This window comes from Heterocephalus glaber, unplaced genomic scaffold, assembly GCF_053883595.1.
Source record: "Heterocephalus glaber isolate CG9 unplaced genomic scaffold, H.glaber_assembly_v1.0 deba00001479, whole genome shotgun sequence".
In the NCBI taxonomy this organism is placed as follows: domain Eukaryota; kingdom Metazoa; phylum Chordata; class Mammalia; order Rodentia; family Bathyergidae; genus Heterocephalus; species Heterocephalus glaber.
The window spans coordinates 18,275,947-18,298,875 of NW_028258316.1; the positions used below are offsets into that span (position 1 = coordinate 18,275,947).

Sequence of the window (22,929 nt, forward strand, 5' to 3'; positions counted from 1 at the left end):
CATGGTTGGAGTTGGGATAAAAATCCAGATGCATCTGACTCCACCTCCCCAAATAAACACAGGCTATGTTTCCTTCAGCACTCACTCCACTCTCGGTGGACAGTCTCTTGCTGGTTTGCTCAAGTCTGGGTGACATTTGCCTGGAGAAGAAATCCTGGCCATTTGCAGATGGCCTTTAGAGGCCCTGTGCGGCTGCATGAACAGAAGGTATGCTAATGTTTCCAAATCGCTGTGCCTGGGGACAGATTTACACTCATTTCTGAAAGGAAAAGCAGTATATCTTACAAATTTATGGCTGATAAGCTGTGGAGAACTGTGATAGAACAAAATGGCTACCTCCAGCTGTGTGTATCCAAGTCAGCAACAATTACTTATGAAGCATGTACTGTATGCCAAGCACCATGTTAGACACTGTGGAGCCGGGGGGAACGACACGGGCTCAGTCTCTGTGCTCACCTAGTTTACAGTGAGGAGGAGGAGACAGCTACTGATCCCGTGACCATGTGGTGTCCTCAGTGAAGGAAGAGTACTGACCCAGGACCATCAGAGTGAAATAAAAAGAGAACACAATTTGAAAACAAGGTAACCATAGAGTTGAAGTAATTTTCTTTTCTTTTTTTTAAATTAAGTTTATTAGTACATTTTAGGTATACAATACAGTTCCATTCATCATTGGGATCTTGTACTTTACATGATGTATCTTGGTTCTTATATTTTCCCCATTCCTCTGCCCTCCCTTCACCCCCTCCACCCTTCCCTATTTACAAAGACTTTGTTTCCATTTTTTCACTTTCTCATATTTTTTCTTTTCCCTTCTTTTCTTTCCCCTACCCCTCCCAATTCCCCTAGTCCTTTAGACATTTTCTTCCTATTTCACAATATCAATTATTTTGATCCTTATTTACACTTTTAGTTTTTCACACCAGAGAAACTATTTGGTATTTACATGTGTGTCCTATTTATTTCACTTAAGAGTATGGCCTCAATGTGCATCCACTTAGCTATAAATGTCTCTAGTTTCTCATTCTTTACGGCTGAGTATACTCCATTTTATAGAAAAACCACATCTTCTTTATCCAATCTTCAGTTGATGGGCATTTGGGCTGTTTCCAAGTTTTAGCTGTTACAAACTGTGCCGCTATAAACATGGATGAGTATATATCGCTGTGGTACGATTCTTTTAATTCTTTTAGGAAGATACCCAGCAGAGGAATAGCTGGGTCAAATGGGACTTCTAATCATATTTGTATGAGGTATCTCCATATTGATTTCCACAGTGGTTGTACCAGTTTGCACTCCCACCAACAATGAAGAAGGGTTCCTTTCTCCCCACAACCTCACCAGCATTTGTTATTGGTTGATTTCTTGATAGCAGCCATTCTTACTGGAGTGAGGTGGAATCTGTGTTGTTTTCATCTGTATCTCTCGAATGACCAGTGATGTTGAACATTTTTTCATATGTTTATTTGCTGCTTTTACTTCTTTGTCTGAGAAATGTCTGTTCATTTCAGATCCCCATTTTTGAATTGGGTTTTTATATTTGGGGTGTCTGATTTTTTTGAGTTCTTTATATAGTCTAGATAGTAGACCTTTGTCTGAGAACAGCTGGTAAAAATTTTTTCCCACATTGTAGGTTGTCTCTTAGCTCTGTTGGTGGTTTCTCTCACAGTGCAGAAACTTTTTAATAAGATGAAATCTCAATTGTTGATTCTTTGTGTTAGTTCCCATGCTACTGAGGATTTGTTCATAAAGTTTTTTCCTATGCCAATGTCTTCAAGAGTTCTACCTAACTTATCTTCCAGCAAGTTTAGTGTTTCTGTTTTAATATTTAGATCTTTAATCCACTTTGATTTTAGTTTTGTGCATGGTAAAAGATAGGGGTCTAGTTTTAATCTTTGGCAAGCTGAAATCCAGTTTTTCCAACACCATTTATTAAAAAGACTCTCTTTCCTCCAGTGAGGACGGTTGGCTCCTTTATCAAAGATGAGGTAGCTGAGCATATCTGGAGTTGTTTCTGTATGTTCTAGTCTATTCCACTTATCCTCAGGTCTGTTTCTTTGCCAGTACCATGATGTTTATATTACAGTGGCTTTGTAGTATAATTTCAACTTGGGGGTTGTGATACCCCCTGCCATATCTCTGTTGCCTAGAATTGCTTTTGCTATTCTTGGTCTCTTCTGGTTCCAAATGAATTTTTGGATTGTTTTCTCTAGATCTATGAAATATACTGTTGGGATTTCAATTGGGATTGCATTGAATCTATATAGCAGCTTTGGAAGTATGTCCATTTTCACTACATTGGTTCTTCCTACCCAGGAAGAGGGGATGTTTTTCCATTTTCTTCATTTTCTTTCCATTTCCTCTTCAGTCTCTTTTTTCTGAGTGTTGTACTTCTCAATGTAGAGATCTTTTGCTTTCTTCATTAGATTGATTCCTAGATATTTCATTTTTTTGGATGCTATTGTGAAAGGGATTGTTTCCCTAATTTCTCTCTCAGTGAGACTGTTATTTGTGTACAAGAAGGCTACTGAATTTTAATTGTTTATCTTGTATCCAGCTCCTCTACTGTATCTGTCAATTATGTCTAGAAGTCTTTTGGCGGCGTTTTTTGGGTCTTCTTTGTAGAGTATCATATCATCAGCAAATAATGACAGTTTAACTTCTTCCTTTCCTGTCTTTATTCCTTTTATTTCTTTCTTGTTTAATTGCTGTGGCCAATGTTTCCAAAACTATATTGAACAGGAGTGGTGATAGTGGACATCCTTGTCTTGTTCCTGATTATAGCATGAAGGTTTTCAGTTTTTGACCATTTAGTATGATGTTGGCTGTTGGTTTTTATAGATAGCCTTTATCAAGGTGAGATAAAGACCCTCTATTCCAATTTTCTGCAGGTTTTTTTTTTTATCATGAATGGGTGTTGAATTTTATCAAATGCTTCTTCTGCATCTATTGAGATGATCATATGGTTTTTGTCCTTGACTCTGTTAGTATAGTACATTACATTTATTGATTTACGTATGTTGAACCATCTTTGCATCCCTGGGATAAATCCAACTTGGTCAAGGTGTACAATCTTCTTGGTGACCCTCTGTATTCTGTTTGCCAGTATATTATTGAGGATTTTTGCATCTATGTTCATTAAGGAGATTGGCCTGTAGTTCTCTTTTTGGTTGGGTCTTTCCCTGGTTTTGGAATCAAGTAACACTTGTTTCCAGGAATGAATTTGGAAGTATTGCTTCCCTTTCAATTTCACTGAAAAATTTAAAGAGTAGTGGCAATAGTTCTCTAAATGTCTAGTAGAATTCAGCAGTGAAGCCATCAGGACCTGGGTTTTTCTTGGTTGGTAAATTTTTAATTATGTTTTCAATTTCACTGATTGTCGTTGGGGTGTTTAGAATTTTAATATCTTCTTTGTTCAACTTTGGTAATTCATATGTATCTAGAAATCTGTCCATTTTTTCTGTGTTTTCCATTATATTGGAGTACAGGTTCTTGAAGTAGGTTTTGATGATCCTCTGGATTTCTGCTGGATCTGTTGTGATTTTACCTTTTTTCATTCCTAATTGCATGGATTTGAGGCTTTTCTTTCCTTTTTTTGATAAGGTTGGCTAAGGGTTTATCGATTTTATTTATTTTTTCAAAAACCCAACTCTGATTCATTGATTTTTTGTATCATTCTCTTAGTCTCAATTGCATTGATTTCTGCTCTGATCTTTATAATTTCCTCCCTTGTATGAGCTTTGGGTTTGTCTTGCTCTTCTTTTTCTAGGAGTTTAAGATTCAGCATTAGGTTGTTTATTTGAGCTTGTTCAGTTTTCCTAGTGTGTGCATTCACTGCTATGAATTTCCCTTGTAGAACTGCTTTCATTGTGTCCCATAGATTCCTGTATGTTGTACTGACATTATCATTTAATTGCAAAAACTCTGTAGTTTTTTCTTTAATTTCCTCTGTGACCCATTGGTTGTTCAGGAGAGTGTTATTCAATTTCCATGTGTTTGTGAAGTTCTTGTGGTTTCTTGTGCTATTGATCTCCAGTTTAGTTGACCTATGGTCTGATAATATACACGGGCTAACTTCAGTTCCTTTCCATTTACTTAATCATGTTCTATGAATGAGTATGTGGTCTACTTTACAGAATGACCCATGTGCAGCTGAAAAGAATGTATATTCTGATTTTGTGGGGGCGGAACACTCTGTAGACATCTGTTAAGTCCATTTGTTCAAAACCTTGGTTCAGTTCTAATATTTTGTTGTTGATTTTTTTGTCTAGATGATCTGTCTATTTGTGACAGTGGAGTATTGAGGTCCCCCACTACAATTGTATTAGTGCTTATTTGGTTTTTCATGTCCCTTAATATCTGTTTTGTATAGTTGTGGGCATTAGTATTTGGTGCATATATATTTATGATTGTCATCTCTTGGATTGTTCCCTTTACAAGGATATAGTGACCTTCTTTGACTCTCTTAATTAGTTTTGGTTTGAAAATTACTTTGTAAATAAGATAGCTACTCCTGCTTTTTTCTGGGTTCCTGTCCCGTGGAAAATTGTTTTCCATCCCTTTACTTTCAGTCTGTGAGTTTCTTTTTGAACTAGGTGCATTTCTTGTATACAGCATATTGTTGGATTTTTCTTCTTAATCCATTCTGCCAGTCTGTTTCTTTTGATTGGTGAGTTGAGGCCGTTAACATTGATGGTTATAACTGATATGTACTAACTTATTAATGTCATATTATTTTCCTGTTGTTGGCTCTTTTATATTTTTTCTCCCTCTCCTTTTAATTTCTTGCCTTGCCTTATAGATTTGCTCTGTTGGGCCTCATGGAGTTGTGACCTTCTTTGCCTTTTTCTAGGATATTTTTTAGAATTGTTTGGAGTGCTGGTCTGGTATTCATGAAGTTTTTCAGGTGTTCTTTGTCATGGAAGTATCATATTTCCCCATCAGTTTTGAAGTAGAGTTTTGCAGCATATATCAGTGTAGGTTGGGGGTTGTTTTCTTTTAGGGCTTGAAATACCTCACCCCAGGCTCTCCTTGATTTGAGGGTTTGTAGTGAAAAGTCTGCTGTGATTCTTATGGGCTTTCCTTTGCATATGATTTGTTTCTTTTCTCTAACTGCTTGTAGTATTTTGTTCTTCTGTTGTGTTTCTGGGATCTTGATTATTATATGTCTAGCTATAGATTTTTTTGATCATGGCTAGTTGGAATCCTGTATGCCTCACTTATCTGTACATCAAATTCTTTTGCTCTGTTTGGGAAGTTTTCTGTCATTAATTCTGTGAACAGTTTTTTTTTATGTCATATGTACTTTCTCCTGCTTTTTTGTGGATTCCTATGAGTCTTATATTATTCTTCTTTGCCTCATCTAGGAGCTGTTGGATTGATTTCTCATGATTCCTTACTAGTTTTAAGAGATCTCTTTTTTCATGGTCACTGACCACCACCCTGTCTTATATCTGATATTCTGTCTTCAGACTGGCTCAGTCTGCTGTGTATACTTTCAATAGTTTTTAATCTCCTGGATATCTGTTTGACTCTGTTTCATGGATTCCATTTCTTTCCTATGCTGGGCATTCATGGCTTCCATCATGGTCCTGAACTCATCTATTTTTTTTATCTGTTTCTGTTCTAGAGTCTCTAATCATGTCTTTCATTCTGCTCACCATCACTGTAGTTATCTGGGAAATTATTTCTGTTTTGAATTTTTCTAGAGCCTCATTCATCTGTTTTGTTACTTCCTGTGTTATCAGTTCAGGGTGTCCAGGTGGTTGATTATCAGACTTTTCCACCTTGTTTCCCCCAGAGTTTGCCCTTGGTGAGCTGGAAGTCTGCGATTGTGCCTTGCTTAAATGTCTTCTCATTTCTATTTTTGTTGTTGGTACTGTCATTGGTTTAGTTCCCATATTGATACTTCGATATTACTTTTTGTAGGTATCTTTGTTCCTTGTATTTACAATCCTTATGGAATGATTGCTTCTCAGAGGTGTCTTCCAGATATAGCTGGTCTTAAGGTTTTGAGTCTCTAATGGCTCTGGGGCAATCTCATTTTCATTATACCAGAAGGATAACTGATTAGATCAATCACAGTGCCTTAGCCCAAGTGATACAATTAGCAATAACAATAGTATAAAGTACAGCTTAGAAAATGACAATTTGTGGTAGTTCTTAATCTATCACCTTTAACCATGTGAATTAAATCAAAATCAAGCACCAGTCCAAAATATGTTTATAGTGAATAAACTCTTCAATATAGCAACTTTACCCTTCGGGATAGGGGCTTCAAAGAAGTTGGGGAGGGAGGGATAGATAGGTAGAAGGGTAGGGCAAGGTTAGAAGTGAGGCCAGGGGACACAGGAAGATCACACAAACTCTAGGGAACTGTTGAAGATGAGAGGAAAAGACAGAATGAAAGAACAAAGATGAGAACAGAACAACCTATCAGCAATAGGGAAGCTAGAAACTGTAGTTGCTTTCCTTTGAAAGTAATGACAATCAGGATAAGAAAAAGAGAGAAGAAAAGAACATGAAGAAATCTGAATTTGGGCAGGAACGGGAACAAAAAGGGAGATGAAGAACAATGTGGGAGAGCAAGAGAGTGAGAGAAAGAGAAAAAGAAAGAAAAAAGAAAAAGAAGAAAGAAAAAAATTGAAAAGCCTGGTAAAAGTAACTAAAAATTAAAAATTAAAAATAAGAGAAAAAATAATTTTGAAAATAAAAATAAAAATGAAGGGCCTCCTTCAGAGTATGCCCTCTACTGTCACAATAGACAACGTGGGCAGCAGTGTGCAGATATAAGTCAATGAGTCTCAGCAAGCCAGCAGCAGACCCCTGAGATTCAGGCTGATTTCTGGCTGCAAGGCCCAAGGTGAGATCCCTGACCTCCTGTAGTATTGAACTCTGCCAGGATCTACTGGAAGTTCCAGCTGCCCCTTCCCCTGAAGATAGTCCAGGTTCTGATGGGAGGTGATGATCCCTCCAACTTACCTAGTATGGTGGTCTGGTGTGCCTTTATTGCAGAGATTCTCTTCAGTTTTCCAGTGGGCTTCAGTTTTCATCAAGGAGCCTCAGAGAGGCCCTCTTTCTGTTGTTCACTTCTGCAGCCCAGGGCAATGGCCTTTATGACCCCCTGTGCCTCTGGGGTATGGTTCTAGGTACAGGTGCAACCAGGAGGCCCAGGGTGGGGGGCGCTGGTGTGGTGCTGCAGTTGCCCACATGGCTCTGCTCCTCTTCGGTGCACCCCTGAACTAATTATCATTCTGCATCACTTTGGCAACCAACCCAATTTCTCTGAGCCTTAGTTTCATAATCTGTAGAATAGGGAGCAAAAAATTCCCAACTTATAGGTTTACAATAATCAACAATCAATATATTTAAAGCGGTGGGAGGATCAGCAAAAGTTTTCTACAAAGAGCCACATAGTAAATGTTTTGAGCTTTGCAGCCATAAGAGTTTTGCTGTAAATAGTTAACAATTTTGCTGTTGCAGTAGGATTGCAGCCATGAACAATATGTAAATGAATCCATCCCCCTACTCATCCATTTAGTGTGTTGTGGGTGTGTTCCAAAAATTCTTTATTTATAGATATTAACTTTTGAATCTCTATAATTTTCACATCGTATTTTTTGTCTTCTGAGTTTTCATAACCATTTCGGAATCTAGAAAAACTTTGTCAGCCCATAGTCTATAGAAAAACAGGTGTAGGGCAGGATTTGCCCTGCAGAGAGTAGTTTGCCAAGCCCTAATATAAAACATGGAGCTTATGGAGAGTATAGTAATCGATGGATTTGCGTTCACAAGTGCTTCCCTCTTCCAGTTGCTGAAGACATGTTCCTCACAGAATTTCAATGTCAGTCTTCAGATTTGCCCTCCTGTGATCCTGCGTAACAGGTAGACAAGAATATTTTCCCCTTTCAGAGGGGCAGAAACTGAAGCACAGAGATTCAGTGTACTTCCCAAGCTCACAGTTAGTGCCAGGGCCTCAAGGCTCCAATTCTGTACCATTTTCTGCTTCTGGATAGCAGCTATGGGAATGAAAAACAGAATGAAGTAATGATTAGACCCACTATTATTGCTATAATTAAATCAGTGGTAACTAATATATCTACAGCACCTTAGACCTTGTAGGTCATTCTGACACACATTATCTCATTTTTTCTTCAATAAAACTCCATGAAGGAGGCATTATTAGTAGCACCTGACTCTTTGGGAGCTAAGTTTCACTGCAAACTCACAGAGCTTGTTAAATGGCACAGCTGTATGTCCATATCTGCAGGTGCCTTCCAGGACTCAGATTCTTTCCTCTGAGCCTTCTGGAGTCTTGTATGAAGGCCTGGAAGCCCTGAACTAGAATCCTCCACCACTCTCTTATTCACCTTTATTCCCAGCCCATTACAGTTCACTCTCCATGCCAATAGCATGATTTCCTCCTTTATTCTTTTTCTTTTCTTTCTTTCTTTCTTTTCTTTCTTTCTTTCTTTCTTTCTTTTTCTTTTCTTTCTCTTTCTTCTTTCTCTCTCCCTTTCTTCCTCTCTCTCTCCTCCTCTCTCCCTCTCTCTACTTTTCCCTTCCTCTCTCTCTTTCTGCAGGATCTTGCTATGTAGCCCAAGCAGGGCTTCAACTCCCAATCCCTCCGAGTGCTGGGATAGTGCAATCCCTATCAGCCTCCTAGTGCTGGGATTATGGGCATATGCCAACATATCTATCCACCACAGTGATTTTTCTAAAATGCAGGTTTGATCAGGTTACTGCTTTGCTCAGAACATTTTGGTGTCTCTTCATTGTGTCTAGAATAAAGTCTTTAGTGTAGTGAATGAGGCTCCATATTACTGGGCTCACACCAATCTTTCAAGCATCTCCTATAACTGCTCCTGGTTCAGGCTTTGCCTGCCATTATACATGTCTTCACAGTTGCTTGTAGCACTATGAGTTCCCTTGAATTCTACATGAATCTCTGACTTTTCTCATGCTGTTCACTTTCTCTGCCTAAAGTGCTCCAATTAATCCAAGATGGATATCAGAGGTCTGGCATCTCCTCCCAGAGTCTTATTTGAACACCTCTTTCCCAGAACAGTTTGGTGGTCCACTCTTCTCTGCTCTATTTCAGACTCCTCCTTTAATAGTAGGACAGGTCAACTATTTGTCCCCTCGATTTGAATGTGAGTGTCTATCACACTGTAGGTACTTAATGAACATTCATTTAATAATTCAATGTATGAATGAATGAACTTCTTGAAAACAGGAGGATAGACCAGGGATGTCCTATTTACCTGAATACACTTAGGACCTTAGTTCATGCTTGGCACACAAAAGGATTCAGCAAATGTCTGGTGCCTTGATAAGTGAGTGAGCAGGGATAGATGCAGGTGCAGGTGGACAGATCGATGAGTGATTAACACAGTCTATTCAGGGCAGCGTGCCAGCCATGAATGGCAGTGGGCGTGGGGGGTAATGGACAGTTATGTATTCCCTATTTCACCACGCATGGGAGGCTCCAGCCAGAGCTTCCAGCTCCCAGCCACCCTTCCAGCATCTCAGCACATCTCCTGTTCCTTAAAAGTGCTGGGAAGCTACACTTCCCCACCTCCCCATGCTCCCCTCCTCCCCTACCCCTGAGAGTAGGTTTGGTGTTCCTACAGATGTTTGTATTCTCTGCAGCTGATGAAAATATTCATTATCTTGTTAGCTGCAGCAGGGAAGGAAGTACAGATTTGCATTTTCCCTGCTAATCAGGGTGGCACAAGTGGTGCCTGTCACCCAGGCCTGTTCTGTGCCACCCCCACGCTGTGTGCCTGTCATGGAAGTGGGATTCCCTACCTTGCAGACTCTATCTCTCTCCCCTCCCCTACTACAGGCACAATGTAGAAGGGGAAAAAAAGGAAGACAGAAGGCCTAGCCTGTCTGATCACACAACTCACTTGCTTCCTTAAAACTCTTTCTTAGTATGCTTCTTCCTCCCTTAAAATCCTCCCAAGGCTCCTAACTTTAAACAGGCTCTGAACTCCTCAGCCTGGCTTTTACCTCCAAAGATTAGGGCCTTACGTGGGAGTTAAGTTTTATATTTCCCCAAGTGCCTTCAAAATTATTAGCCTGTTTAGTTCTAGCAAGTGTCCTCTATGATTACATTTTTCATTACTTAGGTTTTGTGCAAGTGACTCACCCAATGTTATGTGGCCATAAGGTGTTAGTGCCAGAAAAGATTCCCGTTCCTTCCTTGATCAGAAACAGTTCTAACACCACCCTGGGCTGATTTGTCTGAGCAGAGGCTTTTGACCTGGACTGGCAAAAGCTGAGCCCTTGAGGTCAGGCTGTGCTTCCCATTGGGGGCAAAGGGGGCTTTTATACTGGACACGGTAAAAGATCTGTGGCAACAGAGTGTGTGCAGAGGTGTTCAGCAGTAACAGTATCTTCTGTTTGGTGAGTTCTTAAGCCTGTCTTCATGACCCTCCCCCACATGTCCAGAGAAGGCTCAGATCTGTAACTTTTCTGACCAGCTCTTACACAAGAAAGAGAGTATTAGACATCAAGCAAACATTTAAATTCCTGACCCAAGGTTATTCAATCATCTTCTCACTCATTTCATAAATATGTGTTGAGTAATTTTGTGTGCCAGGTGCCATTCTGGGCATTGGTAAAATACCAATTTAACAAGACAGGTAAGAAGTTTGCCCTCGTGGCCTTTCCCATATCCCTGTCTTCTTCTGGAAGAGGAAATCAACATATATCTCTGTAGTAAGTGATGTGGAGAAAAATACACTTGATCTTAGCCAAAAGGCCAAGAAGTGATGGAGAAAAATAAAGCAAAGTAAAGAATTGTGAAATTTTGCTTTATACCGGGTGACCATGGCAGCCTTCTTGAAAGAGATGACAAGTAAGCAGAGGCCGGAAGCGAATGAAGGAGAGCACACTATATAAGTGAAGGGAGATATCATAGGAGACAGAGGGAGCTGTGGGTCTTCTGGTAACTCAGCAACCCAGTAGACCCAGTAGAGAAGAGCATGCTGGGTCCAAAGGGAACAGAAGCAACAAGATGTAAGTTCTAATAGTCTTGTTCCTTCAGAGCTGCTTGAACACAGTCCTTTAGCTTTATGCAGCCTCAGGGCCTGCCCTCATTTGTAAATTGCAAACAATTCTTGAATTCCTACATGAGATTTAAGGGTGTAATGCATCTACAGCTCTAAATGCTATTCCTGACATGGAGTTAATTTTCAATAAATCAGTTAGTTTTACTACATAAGGCTATAGGTCTAGCAAATCATTGTTCATTCATAGGTTCTTCTCCAATATTTATGTAGCACATACTGAGCTCACACCACAGGACAGGGTTTATGGCAGATATTAAGAATACAATGGTTCATTCATTCTGTTATGTATTTTCCTAGGTATCCACTAGGACAGACACTGGGCCTGACGCTAGGGTTATAGAGATGAGTAAGACAGACCCTGATCTTGTTCTTATGAAACAGCTGCCCTGTGTTCTAGAGCTTCATGTTCTTCTGCCTTCAGGCTACCCACTGGCCCAAGAGTTCTCAAAGGCCAGTATAGTACCTGCATGTGAATCAGAGAAAGGGGACATACTCTTGCATGGGCTCAGAGCTTGGCTCACAGAAAAAAAAAGCCATTTCAGCCTCGGCCTGCTCTCTCAGCCTTGGCACAATTTGCAAAACCGTATGCGGCTCTGGTGTGAGAAACTGAAAGTGTAAATAAGGACTAAAATGTATAATAGGTAATGTGAAATAGGAAGAAAAGGGGCAAAGGGGAAGGAAGTGGGAGGGCTAGGGGAAAGGATAGAAGGGAATGGGATTAATATGAGAAAATGGAAAAATAGGAACAAAATCTTTGTAAATAGGGAGGACTGGAGGGGTTGAAGGGAGGGCTGGGCAAGGGTGAAAAATAAGAACCAAGAGAGACTATGTAAAGGTGCAAATTTCCAATGATGAATGTCATTATCTTGTATACCTAAAATGTACCAATTGTTAGAATGAATAATCGATAATGTAAAATAGGAAGAAAAGGTCCAAAGGGGTAGGGGTAGTGGGAGGGGCAGGGGAAAGGAAAGAAGGGAAAGGAAAAAATGCTGAGAAATGGAAAAAATGGAATTAAAGTCTTTGTAAATAGGGAAAGGTGGAGGGGGTGAAGGGAGGGCTAGGAATGGGGAAAAAATAAGAACCAAGATGTATTATATAAAAGTACAATTCCCAATGAGAAATGTAATTGTGTTGTGTACCTACAATGTACCCATAAAAGAATTTAACAGCAACAACAACAACAACAAAAACCATATGCAGGAGCCTCAGGACCCTCAAAATGGATAAGACTCTCCTGTCAACATTAGCCAAAGCACACCTGGACCTTGCATCTTGAAAAGGGTGTTTCCCAAAGTGGAGCTTCATATTTTTGTACCATAACCATGACTCCTGAGAGCTGGCCCATGTCTGTGCTATGAGCCCTGGAACTCTTTGAGCATGGCATCATGTCCATAGTGCTCAGAAAGTAGCAGTGTGAACTGAGAGTGGAGCCCTGAATTGTAATGCAGGACACACTACAGACTGCTGCTCCTTGGGCCAGGGCCCCTCTCTTGCTCAAACTAAGTTCTTCCATTGTATTCCTATGCACAGCAACAGCAGCAATATTTACTCAATGCTGACTACATTCCAGCCATTCTTCTAAAACTCTCTATACTTTTTACTTTAATCCTCAAGAAACCCAGTAAGTTAGGTGGATTTATTGTGCTCATTTACATATCAAGAAATTGAGGAACAGTAGAGGGACTGATCTAAATTTTGATCTCAGGCTTTTTACAGTACTGATACTCATATTTGATTGTGCTATATATTCATTCACACATTTGTTCATTTGTTCATTTTTCATTCAACAAATTAGTGTTGAGTACCAATCGTTATGTCAGAGGCCATGATGGATGCTGCATAGACTTTAACTCATTTAATAGTTAATAAAATGGTGAGATATAAATCCTGTAGTCTCCATGCCACAGATGAAGGAATGATGGCTCAGGAGCATGTGTTATTCTTTAGGCTAACACCTTCTAAGTCACAGGTCCTTGTGTGCTGGGGCACAATGGCATGTGTTAGGAAGGCACATACTTTGTAAAATAACCAAAGATAGAATTTGAAGAGCAGCAGGTGATCAGAGAGTGAATCTTCCATTCTACCATCCAGGGAGGTAGAATGTTTTTTTAAGGATGCTTGCCAGTGTACACAAATGAGGGCCCTGGTGATACTGTATCCCACACACAATGATGCAAGTAATCAGAAAGATCCCGTCCTTACCTGGTCAGATTCTCCATTCTACTCTCCACTTCTCCATGATCTCAGCCCCTGAATCACTGGTGTGTTTTGTGAGCGCCCCCCCATACCCACCATGCTCCCAGAGGTCCAGCAGCTTCCCATGGTTTCAGTAATTAACTTCACACATGCCAAAAAGAGAAATAGCATCACAGATGTGGTCACAAATCTTAGCTAATTAACCATATGGTCTGGATTGCTGACAGAGCTGGGAGGCACTCTGGGTAAGTGCTGGTTTCCTGATAGAGGCAAGGCTATTGGGTGTATTGCCACATTCTCCAGTACAAAAGCACAGTGCCTTGGGGCTTTCTACCACCTGCTTGGAGTCCACCCATCTGTATCTTCTCTAGGTGCTGTCCCGGAAAAGGAGTTCCCCAAGGAGGGAAGGAGAGGGTAGTGACATCATGGAAACACCTTCACCCATTTCACCAGGAGGAGATGTAGGTGGGAGCACTCATGGTTAAGAAGGGGATTTGGAGAGACAGGACTAGCAGGTGAGACATCATGTGGCATAATGGACAGCCCATTGGAAGCCTGGACTTTAATTAGAGTTGTCACTTAGCTGTGTAACCTTGGGGAAGTTGATAGCTTCTATGAAGTTATGCCACTCAGTCTCTCTTAAATACAAAAAGTAGGACTGAAATCAATGGAATGCAAGGAAAGTAGATGGCACATCTACTAGCACATCAAATTAGCCCCTAACCATGGTTTCTAAACTCCTTTAGTGACTTTAGGAAATGGTAATCAGATTCAGAATACCACACAGCCCAAAATAACTACTGATAGCAATCATTTCTATTTCTTAATAATCTACTTTACCCTAGAAATTTTGTTCTTCATTTTACTCACTTAAAATCATCACAACAATGCTAGGAGGTTTATCATCTGGTGCCCATTTGTTAGGAAATTGAAATTCCAATGGGCTAAGTAACATGCTCAATATCACATAGACTAACTAATCCTTTTCAGGGTAGTGATTCAAACTTTGTCATGGCTGATAACCAAGCTTTTGCTGCACAGACTTCCCAGTAATGCAGTTATATTAGTGCACTGCTCTCAAGTAGACAGGACAGTGGTAAAGTGGCCATCTGACTCCTGCCTGAGAGCTAGAGGCTGTAAAGGAGCTGACCAAACTAAGTCAAAATGGTATTCGTCTGAGAAAGTGCACATATGAGTTTTGTATCCTTGCTATAACAAATTACCACCAGCTTGGAGGTTAAAACAACACACATTTATTTCCTCACAGTTCTGCAGAGTGCAATGCAACTGAGCCATAGTGAGTTAACATGAAGTTGCTAGTATAGCTTTCTTCTCCAGACCCCAGGGAAAATCCCTTCCTGGACTCTTGCAGCCGCTGGCATTCCTCAGCTGTTGACCACATCACTCCAATCTCTCCCTCCACCTTCACACTGCCTTCCGTCCTTCTGTACTTCGATGTCTATCTGCTTTCTTCCCACATGAACACAAAATGTAAGGGCACTTAGGGCCTACCCAAATCATTTAGGATAATCTCCCTCTTTGCAATCCTTAATTTAATGTACATGGAGAAGTGAAACTAAGGAATTGTTCCACTGCAAAGTTCTTTTTGCCATATAAGACACATTAGCAGTCAGCTGGGCCTACCATATAAGATGCCACAGACTGGGTAGGTTAAACAAAAGAAATTTATTTTCTTACAATTCTGGGGGCTAGAAGTCCAAGATCAAAGTGTCAGTAGGTTTGTATTCTTCCCAAATATCTCTCTATGGTTCTCAGGTGGCTGATTTCTAGCTGTGTGATCACTGGATCTGTCCTCCATGCATGGATGTTCCTGGTGTCTATGTTTTACAATGTCCTCTTCTCACAAGGACATCAGTCAGGTTTGATTAGGACCCATGTTATGGTCGCATTTCAATGTAATTACCTCTTTGAAACCTTGTCTCCACATATAGTTACATTCTAAGGTTCTTGGGGTCAGGAGGGAGTTAATATAAAGACTGCAACCATGAGATGTTTGTTTGTTTGGTGGTGGGCACAATTCAACCCAGAACATAAGCTGACGTTTACAGATTCCAGAAATTAGGACCTGGATATCTTTGAAGCTCATGATTTGGCCAACCACAATACTTTCCAATTTAAATGAAGTCAAAGGAGCAAAAGCAAGAGCTGGATGCTCAGATCATGCATGGAAATTAAGAGTCAGAAACAGGGCCTGGAGGCAAAGAATGAGGAGTAAGGTCAGAACCAGGAGGTTCAGAAGCAGAGTTGGGTCAAGAAAGGCAGTTTAGAATGAAGGCTGAGAGGGATGGGTACAAGCTCTAGCTTCACTGTGACATGTTTATTTCTAGATCACAAAGTATGGGCTTGGTGGGTTAAAGCAATAGCAGAGGAAGAGAAGTTGATTTCCAATGTCGATTAATGTAACAAAGTTCATACTATCTGGAAAGTGCTTCCCAGGATGATGGGGTTGCAAGGATTCCAGCATTTATGAGGTGATTGAACTAAACAGCTTCCAAATGCACTCCTCAGATTTAAAGTCTATATTCTACAACAGGGGTTAGTAAACTTCTTCTGTAAAGGGCCAGACAGTAAACATTTTCAACTTTCTGGGCTATGTCAGCCTTATCCCAGCTACTTGACTCTGCCATTGAAATTCCAAAACAGCAATAAGCATACAAAAATAAATGGGTGTGGCTGTGTTAAAATAAAACTTTATTTATAAAAGTAAGAGGGGGTTTAAATTGACTAGAGAGCCATAGATTGCATGTTGTTGTTGTTGTTATTATTATTATTACTATTATTTTATTTTTAAAGCAGCTTTATGTTTGTAGAAAAGTTGAGCAGAAAATAAAGAGATCTCATATGATCTCCACCCCTAGTTTCTCCTATTATTAACATCTTATTTTGGCATATTTGTTACAATGGAGGAGCCAATATTAGTACATTAAGTGAAGTTCATAGTTTGACTTTGTGTTGTACATTTCTAAGAGTTTTTAAAAATTCCTAATGTCATATACCTACCATTAAAGTATCACACAGAACACCTTTACTGCTCTAAAATTACCCTGTGCCCCACTTGCCTTTTCTCTGTCCCTCTCCTCAAACCCTTGAAAACCACTGATCCTCTTATCTTCTCTATAACTTTGCCTTTTCCAGAGTTTCATGTAGTTAGAGTCACTGTCTTAGTCACTTTTTTTGTTACTGGGACACAATACCCAACACCCACAACTTAAAGGAGAAGGTTATTTTTGTTCATGTGTTTTGTCCATAGTTGCCCAGCTCCAAGCCTGGAAGGCATAGTTGTATGGTCTGTCAGGAAAGCTACTCAAGTCATGGAGGTCAGGAAGCAGTGAGAAAGAAAGGAGGAGCCAGGACTGGAAGTATACTCCTCCAGGTCACACCCCAGTGACCCCACTCTTCTGACCATACTCTCTCCCAACAGCAAGTTAGCAATATTGTCCCTATGATTCAATCACCTTCCAAAAGCCATGCCTATAAGCCTGTGAAGTTTTGGGGGGATATTCTTGGTCCAAACCACAACAATTACACAGTATGGAGGCTTTTCAGACAGGCTCTTTTTACTTAGCAAATAGGCATTTGAATTTTCTTTAAGCCTTTTTATGGCTAGATAACGTAAGTACCACACACTAACTGATTGTGCCACTGGACCTCTGTATTTCTTCTGATTGATGAATAATAATATATCATTCTATTGATATACCATCATTTGTTTCTCTGGTCACCTATTGAAAGACGTGTTGATGGCTTCCAAAGTGTGGCAAATATAAGGTCCCATATGCAGGATTTTGTGGGGGTGTATGTTCTACTCATTTGGGTAAATACTAAGGAACAAAATTGTTGAACTGTGTAGTAAGACAGTTTTGCCTTGTAAGACACTGTCAATCTATCTTCCAAAGTGTCTATACCACAGTCCTTTATCACCAACAAAGTACTCTTCCATTTCTCCACATTTTTGCCAGCACTTGGTGTTAGTGTTTTGAATCTCAACAGTGCTAATAGTCATGTACTGTAATGGTGTTTCATTGTTGTTTAATTTGGAGTTCCAGAATGACATGTGATGCTGTGCGTATATTCATATACTTATTTTCCATCTGTAAATTTTCTTTGATGAAATGTGTTTGGCTTCTTTGTTCATTCAAGTTGGGTAATTTGTTTTATTGTTGAGTTTTAAGTATTCATTGGATATTTTGGGTAGGAGTCCTTTACTGGATATGTTTTGCATATTCCCAGTCTGTGGTATGTCTTGTCTTAATAGTGTCTTTCTCAGAGCAGAAGTTTTAATATTATCAATTTTTTTCTTATATGGATGATGCTATCTAAAAGCACATCTCCAAACTGCAGGCTATGAAGATATTCTCCCATATTATCTTATGGGAATTTATCAATTTTGTTTTTAATTTTTAAGCCAATCAAAATTTTGAATTAATTTGTGTGAAAAGTATAGCATCTACACCTAGCATCTCTGCCTTCTTTTTCTCTTTTTTTTGCTTTTTATTTTTGCACATGAGTATACTATTGTTACAGCACCATTTATGAAACTATCCTTCCTTCATTGAATTCCCTGTGTTCCTTTGTCAAAGATCAGTTAACTAGATTTATGTAGGTTTATTTTGGGGCTTTTTATTCTGTTCCACTGATCTATTTTTCTATTATTTCATCATACCACATTATCTTGATTACCCTAGCTTTATAATAAGTCTTAAAGTTAGGTAGTATTGGTCCTCTGACTTTGTATTCTTTTTCAGTATTTTGTTGGGTATTCTGGTTCCTTTGCCTCCTCATTTAAACTTTATACTGATTTTGTTGCATCTACAAAATAATGTACTGGGGTTTGATAGAGATCACATTGAATCTCTAGGCTAGATTAGGAAGAACTGACATTTTAACAATATTGATCTTAAACATGGAGTGTCTTTCCATTTATTGAGATTATTGATTTGTTTCATCAGAGTTTCCTCAAATAGATTTTATATGTATATTTTTAGATTTATACCCAACTATTTTATATTTTTGTGCTACTGTGAATAGTATCACAGTTTTAATTTTAAATTCCAACTGTTCATTGCTGACACAGGAAAACAGTTGGCTTTTTATATGAATTTGTATCCTGCAATTTTACCATAATCATGTATTAATTCCAAGAAATTTTTGTTATTATTGATTCTTTGGAATTTCTTAGTGCACATTATTTTTTAAAACATGAACCACATTCCTAGTAAAATAATAATAATAAACATTTAACATTCATGTAGTATACAGATGTGTCAGGTTATCTTGTTATTCCGTAATAGTTCAGCAAAACTGATACTGTTATTTTGTTCCTATTACAAATGAGAAACCTGAAGCTTAGCAAGGTATAGGAACTTGTCTAAAGTTTTTTGAGGCAGATACAGGACCATCAGCCTGGTCCTTCTTATCAGGAAATAAAAAACTATAATAATTGTAAGCACCAGTCACTCAAATATATGCACAGAGTGTTTATATTTATTGTCCCATTTAATCCTCCTAATTGAGCCTATAAAAGTGAGTACTATTATCATATTTTACAAGTGAGGTAACTGAGGCTCCTGCAATTAAAAAACTTGCTTAGGATTATACACTTAGTAGAGACACAGTCAAAATCCCTTCAGTATGTGTGGGCAGGCAAACCTGAGGCTCAACATGATCATGTGAATTACATGTGACAGGATCACTTGTAGCTGGCAAAACGAGAAACTAGATATAGGGTCTTCAAAATGAAATCCAATTACATTTGATGTCAAATTTGAAAAAACCAAGAATTGTGCTCATGAATTGTATTTTTGTTTTCCTCGGCCCTTTTAAAGTCTTGATATCCCTTGGCCTTAAGGAGTATTTTAAAATAATTTTCAACTGTCCCCTAACTATTATGCACACTTCATCTTGGTTCTGAAGCAAACTGGCTAATCCTCACATTAGCTAGGTTCTGGATTTGGCTGCAACTGATGTCTGTTGGAAATGATCAAGAAGGAATATGAGAGAGACGTGGTCAGGGCTGCTCATTACCACAATGTTGCAGAAAGCATGTGCAAGTAGTGCTGCCTTTCTATTCCCTGTAGGTGTTTTCTTTCTCCATTGCTAATGACTAATAGGGAGGGGGTCGGAATGAAGAAAGCATTGCTATTAGATTTCCCTCTACTACAGCAGATTTCTCATTTTGCAAAGCTCATTAGAGGTGGCTATATGGAAAGACTTCCAAGGTGCCCTGGGGAGAATGGGAATGACAAAAGGGGAAAAAGAAACTTTCATAAATATGGCTCCAGCCACAATTTCACACAGCACCATCTGTCTTTAGGTGATGTGTTCTGATTCCAATGTCCAGTTCATGGTTTGATTTTAAATGTGAACATTAAAAAAAAAATACTCTCCCTTTCTATCATCAGGAGTGGAGTTACAGATAAATTGATGCAACCTGGATACTTAAAATGTGACTTTGAAGTTTTTTCTTATCAGTTGCTTTATGTTAGGAGTTTTGAGAAAAATCCCTTTCTTTTATTTTCAGTCCAATCTACTAGAAGTTCAATGCCACAAACATTTTTAAGCATCTTTTGTGCACCCAATACTTTGGTAGGAGCTGGATAAGGAACAGTTGGTTTCTGCTTCTAAATTTAGGAAATATCACATGGTGCAGGCTGTGGTAGGGAGAGGGACAGGGATATTCAGCTTATGGTGCTAGGAGCATTGCTTTAACTTTAATAACTCCTATCAGAGGTGGCCCGAAAGGTATGTAGTTAGAAGAGAATAAAATGTATTAGCATAAAAAGAAGATTCCCCTGATATAAAGAAAAGAACCTCACATTAGTAGCTGCATGTCCTATGTTCTCATTTTAGCTTTTTCTTGTGACTTGGACAAATTATGTATGCTATCTGGGTAGGGATTGAAGAAAAGGGTTTGAGGACCATTCCAATTCTAAAATTTGTATTCTTCTTATTCCTAGCCATGACAGGCTTTCTGAGTATTTTAAATTGAAATTTGCCAGAGTGGTGCATTCTAAAGCAGCAACAGCTACCATTTATTGAGAGCCTGCTTTTCTCAGCCTTGTGCTAAGCAGTTCATTTTATGGGCTTTTTTTTGTCTTTACAGCAAGAATAATTATTATTCCCATTTTTCTAACGAGGAAACAGAAGCTCAGAAAAAGTTCAATCTTTTGTCCAACTAAAGCCACACAGAGAATGATAGGTGAAACCAGAGTGCACATCTAGTGTGTCTGCCTACAAAGAATCCTTCAAAAAAGTGAGAGGGAAGACACAAAGTTCCCAATGAAAGCAGAGCTTCCAGCTTGGAACTCCCAGTTTGCCCTGTGTTGGAAGCATTCGGGGACACCTGTGTTAGTCAAAGAAATGACCTCAATGCTTTAAAGCCTGCTGAGATGGGCAGTGCTCAGGCCTCCTGCCCTTGTCCTGGATGTAGGAAGAGTAATGATAATGCACATTAGGATTCAGGAAGGGTCAGTCAGTTGAAGTGAGTCCTTTTGTGCACCTACTGTGCCTTGCTTTTATATCATGTAGGTGCAGCCCGGGCCCTGCCCTTGGAGTGTACAGTGAAAGGGTGCTGTGGGGTACAGGGTTTCTAAGAACAGAAAATGTCCACAACACCAGAATATGAAGATCCTGATCAGACTTGAAACATCCTTAAAAAGCACAGTGACTGGCTTCTGACCTTGACTATAATAAAATGAGATCCCTCAAATGTTGAGGGAAGTCACCCAGGGCAAGAGGTTGCTGCTCGAGGTGCCCCTCCTTGAGAAGGTTTAGCTGCCCCCTTGGACCAGGGAATTCATCCCTTATACCCTGCACATCGTGTAAGGAGACAGGCTTCAGTATCAGATTTCTCTTTGACCACACATGGGCTGTGTGATCCAGAGCAAGGCTAATTTTCCTCTGTGTATCTCACATCTGAAAAACAGAGATAACCGTAATGCTTTGTCAGAAAAATGCAGAGGTTGGACCTAGTGATGTCAAACTTTCCCCAGCTCTAAAGTTTTGAAGCAAGGTATCCGGGCCTTGATTTGCTCCCACGAGATGTAGAGGGAAAAGTCTGGAAAGATATTCCAGGGTCTATGATGACAACAACTCAGCTTGTTCGTGATGTTATGACAGCACCAGGAATCCCGATGCTGACACGCAGGCAAGGAGATGGAAGCCGACGTGGCTGAGGAGAAGATAATGTTTCTCTAGCCTGCAATTTCTTTCAATTTCAGGGATCGCAATTATCAGGGCAGAAGTTAGTAGCATCATGTCTGGAATGCTTAAGTGACTTCGGTGCCATCAGCGGAAGCAGTTTCCCATTTCATTTAGAGAAAGATGGTATGTGCAATGTATAACCCAGGCTTAACTCTGTGTGTGTGTGTGTGTGTGTGTGTGTGTGTGTGTGTTTGTATGTGTCTGTGTGTTCAAGCACACTGTGTATGAATGAAGGCAGGCGCAGGAAGGAGATAGAAAGGCAGATGTGGACGTGATCAGATAGTGGAGTGGAGCTAACAGCCTTGAGTCAATTGTAGGGGACTAGTTAAGGGTGATTTCACCTCTCCTAGCTCCAGTTCCTTCACTTTTTAAATGGAAATAATAATATCTACTGGCAAGATAGTTGAGAAGGTTAGAAACAAAGCTCATTGATCATCTAATACATGGCATGCACTTAATAAAAGGCAGTTAGGTACTGTTACTAATGCTGAAATCCATCTGGAACATTCAACTAGCACTGGTATTTTCAACAAGTAAACTTTTGCTTTTCAGCATTTCAATTATGAGCAAAGTTAAACTTTCACTTTCATAGTTTTAAGAACGTGGAGTTAGGATCTTTTGTTCCAAGTCCAGCTTTTATGCCCTCTGCATTTATCCTCTTTATGTCTGTGCCTCTTCACTTAAAAATAAAATTAGAATATGAGTACTTACCATTCAGGGTTGTTTTGAGTGTGAAATGAGATAATATATGCAAAGCCCTTAGAACAAATTCTAGCACACTCTGAACAATAGATACTAGCTTTTAAAATAATATCAGTTATTCTGTGTGTTAGATATCTAGGAAAAAGAGGGGAGATGGGAAGGGAGCAGAAAAGAATAAGGCAATGTCCTAGGTCTCATCATGGGGAGATTTGTGTTCCACAGCCTAATGCATCATCTTCCCTACATTTTAATTCAGATAGAAGGCTATATAAGTCATCTTCTGCATTGCTGGACACATTACCTGAAACCTACAATTTAAAGGAGGAAAAGTTTACTTTGGCTCATATTTTAAGGAGATTCAGTCCATGGTTAACTGGCTCCAAGGTAGAAACATCACGGCAGAAAGGCATGGTAGAGCAAAGCTGCTTATTTCATGATGGCCAGAAAGCAAAGCAAAAGAACAGCACCAGAGAGGAAATGAAAAGGGACCAAAGCCCCACCTCCATGCCCCACCCAGACACACCCAAGAGTGCTCCACCAATTCCCTGGGCAGCTTCTAAGCCAATCAAGTTGACACAATCAAGCTTACTCATCACACCAGCATTCATTCATGTGTGAATAAACGTGTATTGAGTTCCTGCCACTTGTGATAGCTAAATTCACAGCTGTGAAGAAGACAGACACAGTCCTTGACCTCAAGTATTCATGGTTCACTAAGGGAGACATG

The 22,929-nt window shown here is 39.6% G+C and overlaps 2 protein-coding genes and 1 pseudogene across 21 annotated transcripts in view; 1 reads left to right on the forward strand and 2 right to left on the reverse strand.

The window, feature by feature from the left end:
* Positions 1-22,929, forward strand: part of Astn2 (astrotactin 2) — a 908,742-nt gene that overhangs the window by 617,334 nt on the left and 268,479 nt on the right. The window lies entirely within an intron of this gene.
* Trim32 (tripartite motif containing 32) overlaps positions 627-22,929 on the reverse strand; it is a 78,265-nt gene continuing 55,962 nt past the window's right edge. For all 6 annotated transcript variants that reach the window (XR_015439767.1, XR_015439768.1, XR_015439769.1 and 3 more), the window contains one exon: positions 627-8,018. The gene's annotated coding sequence lies outside the window, so the exon portion shown is untranslated. The remainder of the gene's footprint in view (positions 8,019-22,929) is intronic.
* On the reverse strand, positions 10,602-10,780 carry LOC147826109 (U2 spliceosomal RNA; annotated as a pseudogene).